The following is a 6,497-nucleotide window of genomic DNA, read 5'->3' on the forward strand; positions in this document are numbered from 1 at the left end:
ATCAAACCTTTTAAATTGGTATAATGGACAAAAATCATGCAAATGATTTAATTTTAATATTCTAGGAATTAATATAATGGACAAAAAAACTCTGCAATGAGTTAATCTCTTAAATTTAAATTTAATATTTTATAAAATAATATGGTGGACAACAATTTTTTTGATGCGTACTCAACCTTCATAACTTAGTTGTCCTTATAAATACTTTTCTTTTGATAGAGTTCTCATAAAAAAAAAAGAAATATCACCAATGACCGAAACAAATATGATAATTAGAAGGTCCAAGGTTCCATTTCATTATATAATAATTTTTATTCATTCTTTAAATAAAAAGGGAGGGTACAAGAACATCAACAATTATAGACACAAAGACATTTGTAGAACTTCGGTTCACCACTAATGCACACTCCATTGCCTTGATATTTTGTATAACAATCCTTTCGACATGTTGGAAGATCGCAACCACTTGGATTCAACACGATTTGGCCTCTTTTTGTTTCAGCAACTACTTCAATTGTCATAAAAATACCTTAAAATTCAATAACAAAGTTACAATGGACAACAACAACCTAAATAAAAACGTAAGAAACAAGCCATTAAAATTTAAAAAACAAATGTTTCTATATGATTACACATTACATGTTTTGGTTTTATAAAACAAAGTATGGATATTACGTGATATAAAAACTAAAGTTTCCCATCAATTACAGAAATAGCATTGCTGATTAAACGTTTGTCAGTTTTACAAATTAGATAAACATGAAGATAATAGATATTGTGGAACTATCTAGAGTAATACTGCAAGCAAAAGGGAAAGGTTGAAAATTTGCATTGAAGTAAGCTTAGCCATCTCCCACAAACACTACACAACGACAATAAAATTTCTTGGATCTTAATGTTTCTTTGCAAAATATAAGGATATAAGTGGGAGGTGATAAGAATCATTTATATAGAAAATATAGTGACAGAAAGGCTTGAAAACTTCCATGAAATAATAGTCTAATTCTTATTATAAGAGACTTCTAACTAAATTATAGATACCAATAGAAATATTTACGTTTGTTGATTTTTAAAAAATATTATAACATTATAATCATAGTCTTATTTAATAGTTTTCGTCAATTCATAGTTTCAAAGACAAAAAATAGAGATAATCACAACTATTAATTGCACCAAATGGATAAAAATATTAAATATTTCTTAGAATATGTAAAATATCTTATAAAAAGGATCATGAGAACATTCTAAAATGTATCTTATAATTAGAATTACTACAACACACTTTGGTACTTTTAGGGTTAGTTTGGGAGTTGGATTTTGGAGGGGAAGGGAGGGAAAGGGAAGGCTTGGGAGCCATGAAACAAGTGTATTTCATGGTTACGAAGCCTTCCCTTTCCCTCTCCTCCCCTCCAAAATCCAACTCCCAAACTAACCCTTAGAAATTACCATTTTCAAAGAATTAAAAGTTATTGGATGTGCATACTACAATGGCCTCACAAAGATATGAAAAAAAATGCTCAAAGCGTTGCCCCAAATCAAGGTTACAATAATACTCCCTCCATTCATTTTCTTTAGATGTTTAAGGTTATACACATAGTTTAAAAAAATCATATCTAATAATCGTATATAAATCTACGAAAGAATTGGAAAAAAATCATAATTATAAAATATATAAAACAAATGGAGTAAATGATAAGAATTTAAAATTTCTGACTACAATTGTGATTGAGGATTGAGAAATAGAAGAAAATATACTAATTTAGCATTGTACATTTCAAATGAGGTTCCTTAGAAAAATTATGTAATTTATAAAATGCATTGATTATTATTTCAAATTATGCAATACTATTTGGAGAGAATTAAAAAGGTTTTTCCTTTTTCTTTACTTTCCCATTTTTTTCTATTTTGGTAGGAAGGAAGTGGTAAATTCATAGAAAAAATATTATTGAAGAATGAGATATATTATATTGCAATTTTTTATTAAATATAGGAATGTTTCCAAAATTTATATAAATAAAAACCATTATGCTATTATTATTTTAAATAACGACATCTCAATGATTTTATATTATTATGATAAAGGGTGGTCCACTATAAGAGAATTCTAACTAGTTGATTATATGGAACGTAGATATTATTAGGGATGACAATGGATACCCGAACTTGTCGGTAGCTGGATCTATTGGTACCCGCAAAAATTACCTACAACGGGTCGGGTTTGAGTCTGTGCTTTTGGACCCGTGAGTAACGAGACCCGGGATTTTAAGACGCACTGTTCGATGGGTCTGGGTTTGAGAAATGAGATGCCCAGACTCATGGGTACCAAGACCCGCTATTCCTTCCAATATAAATAGGAGGGGATCCACTTACTCGACATCTTAGCCATCAATTCCAGGGAAATCCAATGGTTTGAATTAGTGAATGGATCTATACCATCAGATTTTCCTAAAATTGATGAATAAAATGTGGAATATATTGATCCGTATATATATATATATATTGATAATCCATAATATTATATTGTTGATTCGTAATTATAATTGATATGTTGTTAAACAGTGATGTTACATTTTTCAGTAGTAATGTAATGTTATGTTTTTAATTTGTAAGTTTAATATAATATTATGTTGATTGAACAATTCGTATTAAATCAATTTTACGTCATAATGTTAAAATAGTCAATTTAAAATGTGATTAAAATTTGAAGTTATATATTATAATTTTTCTCTTGTTGATTACCTAAATAACATATAAGGTTATACCTGCAGATCCACTTGGTACCCATGGACCTGTGGGCAGCAGACCTAGTGGGTATCGGCATGGGTCTGGATCCAAAAATGCAGCAACATGGTGGGTCCAAGTAATGCAATACCTGGATCTAACCAGACCCAAGGCCATCCCTAGATGTTATAACTTTAGACCAGGAAGATTATATTTTTAGGATTTGAGTTCATGATTTTATTTTGATATTATAAATTAATTTAGTCAAATCCAATAAGTTAGATTATTAATTTCACTTTAAAAATAGATTATAAGTTGATTTTAATATATTTAATTTAAACATTGGATGTTAATTAATTATTTAATTTATTATTATTATAATTTAAATTTAAATTAAATAAAAAACCAATATAATGACTTAAATAATTCATTATACATATTTCATACAACAAAAACCCAATTAAGTAGCGTAATTAAGTAATCATCTATTTTTGCCCTTGGCAAGATATATCTCATGCCCAATAGTGGTAATTGTATAAGTGAATTTGTTCTGTTAATCACTGTCAGTAATATGTTTAAGTGTATATTAGATTAGATTAATCATTGTTTTCTTTCTGCATGAAGAACAAAAACAAATTCAAAAAAACCACCATTTTAATGAATTAAGCATTTTCTTAATCGATTAACTCAAGCATTCTTTTAATTGATTAATCAACCATTTAATATATTAAACCCAATAGATTTTGAGATTATATTTTGTACTCGAATTGATTTTAAATTGATACTTGAATCACCTATTCAACCCCACCTCTAGGTGAAATTAGAGCCCTTTTTAACCCACAACCACAATTTAATTCACTCCTAATTTCAATTTAATATTCTTTTTTTGTCACTTCTAGGGCACAAATTTCTTATCCTTGACTCTCTCCTTCAATTCACTCTTGTTAATTTGCTTTTGTCCATTGTAGTTAAACTTGGATATAGCTTATGCCATGGATGGTTAAGCATTATTGTCTTCATCTTCTTTGATTTCTTTATTATAGAGCTTGCGAAGCTCATTATTGATTGTTGATCAATTCATCCTCTTCAATTTATATTTTCTAGAGCTTTCAAAGCTCATCATTGATTATTGGTCAATTCATCTTCTTCAATTTATTTTTCCTAGAGCTTGGAAAGCTCTTCATTGATCAATCCATTTCAGATTTCGTACTTATTTGCAACCACTTGAAGCTCTAATTGGTAGAGTTCATATAATTTTTATAGTTATTTCATTTTTAAAGGGATTATTTGTAACAAGCTTACAACTTAGTAAGCTTTAGCTTGAGGGTGGATATTAGAAAATATGAAAATATCTTATAATATTATCTTAAATTATATTATAGATAATATCTGAGATTTTTGAATATCGATAGAATATCATTATTATAGATTAGTGTTTTTTGAGTATCTTAGAAGATTTCTTAGGATTTAGATTATCTTTATTTTATAATTTATTTTCTTATTTAATTAGGAGTCCATATTAGTTTAAATACAAGTTAATCGTAAGCCTTTTGTATGACATAAATATAATATCATCACATCCTAATTCATATTACTATAAATACATTTTACTATTTTGAGTAGTTTTTTTTCTCCTTCTACTCCACCCTATAATTTAATCTTGATATAAGAGCCATGTATCCACCTTGAAAGAAGCTTAGTCTTTTGACCCGTATGCCGGTTAGTTTTCCGGTGGTTTCCATCTTTCAAAGCTAATTCTTAGTTGTTGTTGTCATAATACTTTTAAGGATTGTTGTTTTTGTTACTATATTATCTTCCTTCCAAATTGGATGCATGTGATGTATATGCTCCATCTTGATAGGATTTCTAGATATAGAACTTTTGAAGTGGTTCATAACTTTGGTGTTTCATATCTACCATTGTCTAGCTACAATTAGTGTTTATATTCTTGTGTTGAACAAGTTTCTTCTCAACACTTCAGATGTCGTACTGACTATTGGTTAAACAATGGTGGTACCTAGATGGTGATACTCTCTAGTTCTTCCTTAGTGATTATTATTCTCAAATTTGGTCCTCATTGTTTGGTGTTGCATGTTGTGTGGACATCATTCAATTCACCATTGTGAATGCAAGCATGCAAGAATATGATTATGATGAAGACAAAGCTTAAAGCTTAAAGACATTGGACAAGGATAAATCAACTACGACAACATGAAGACTCATATTCAAGCTTCTAGAAATTATCATCAAGGCTAGAGTACTCTATTTATTTTTAGGTCCTTGGATGAGCTTTCAATGGATAGAGTCTTAGTTTGGTGAACCTTATGATAAATCTGACATAATTAGAGTATGAATGTAATGCATATGATACTGTCATACATAACATGATTTAGCTGCATTTAGCATGTATATATGATTTTGATGCATTAATACTTATATTATTTTCAAAATCATGCTCCATGCATTTATCATTCAAATTGGGAACCTGTTTATCGATTAAATCTACTTCTATTTTACAATCTTAGACATTTTAAAGAAATGTTAATCGATTAAGTGGATATTTAATTGATTATCCCCAACATAAAACTGTTCGAAACTGAATGGTATTTCACCATCCTTTCCCATAGGCACACTAGAGCAGTAATACACAAGTCATACATAAACTTGATGCAAGATTGACACGAATTTTCAAGAGTGATTTTATGAAAAGTGATAAAAACTTTCATGTGAAAAGAAAGAGTTTTATGAATCTTTTAAAGAGTTTATTTTCAAACATTGAATGTTTTCAAATATTTTCGTTTTGTGACTCATACTCATTCAAAAATGACATTGACGATAGTGTTAAATTTATTGGTCCTAGGATAAATAACATATATATGGTTGATTTGGATGATATTTCCTCCTTATTCTTAAAATTATTAATTTGAAAAGAGGATGATAGTTGGATTTTGCATAGGCGGGGGCTGCTCATATCCATTTGAATCATTTGAAAAAGTTAGCTATGAATGAACTAGTAATCGATCTACCTAAACTCAACTTTAAAACAGAAGAAGCTTGTGACTCTTACCAAAAGTGCAAACAAGTCAAAAGTTCTTTCTCTTTTACAAACATGGTGTCCAGAACAAGGCCATTAGAGTTATATCATATGGACTTGTTTGGACCATCCCAAATAATGAGTTTTTGTGGGAGTTACTATGCACTTGTTAGTGTAGATGATTATTCAAGAGTCACATGCACTATTTTTCCTGCACTCTAAAGTGGTACTTTTTAATAATTCAAGAAGCTTGCGAATTTAGTCAAAAATCAAATGAAATATAAAATTGTGACCATAAGAAGTGATCATGGTGGAGAATTTGAGAACAAAAAATTTGATAAATTTTTCAAACAACATGGTATGGAACACCCATATGCCACTCGTAGAACTCCTGAACAAAATGGAGTTGTTGAAATGAAAAATAGAGATCTTCAGGAGTTGGCCAAAACAATGTTGAATGGGAGCAAAGTGCCACAGTACTTTTGGGCAGATGCGGTTCATACCTCTTGCTATGTTATGAATAAAATACTTTTGAGGGTTATTGTTAAGAAAAAACCCCTTTAACTCTTTAAAGGCCGAGAACCAAATATTTCTCATTTTTATGCTTTGGGATGTAACTATTTCATTTTGAATAAAGAAAAAGAAGTTTTAAGCAAATTTGATTCAAAAGCGGATTTAGGAATACTTCTTGGTATTCTAATCATAGCAAAGCTTATAGAGTCTTTAGTAAAAGGACAATGAC

At 29.3% G+C, this 6,497-nt stretch overlaps 1 long non-coding RNA gene across 1 annotated transcript; it reads right to left on the minus strand.

The window, feature by feature from the left end:
- Positions 1-497: 497 nt before the first annotated feature.
- Positions 498-896, minus strand: LOC109341179. The gene is made up of 2 exons (XR_002106910.1): positions 800-896; positions 498-529 (listed from the first exon to the last, which is right to left on the minus strand). It is a non-coding gene; the product is annotated as an uncharacterized LOC109341179 (long non-coding RNA).
- Between the last annotated feature and the right edge of the window lie 5,601 nt (positions 897-6,497).

This window comes from Lupinus angustifolius, unplaced genomic scaffold (genome assembly GCF_001865875.1).
Source record: "Lupinus angustifolius cultivar Tanjil unplaced genomic scaffold, LupAngTanjil_v1.0 Scaffold_387, whole genome shotgun sequence".
NCBI lineage: Eukaryota > Viridiplantae > Streptophyta > Magnoliopsida > Fabales > Fabaceae > Lupinus > Lupinus angustifolius.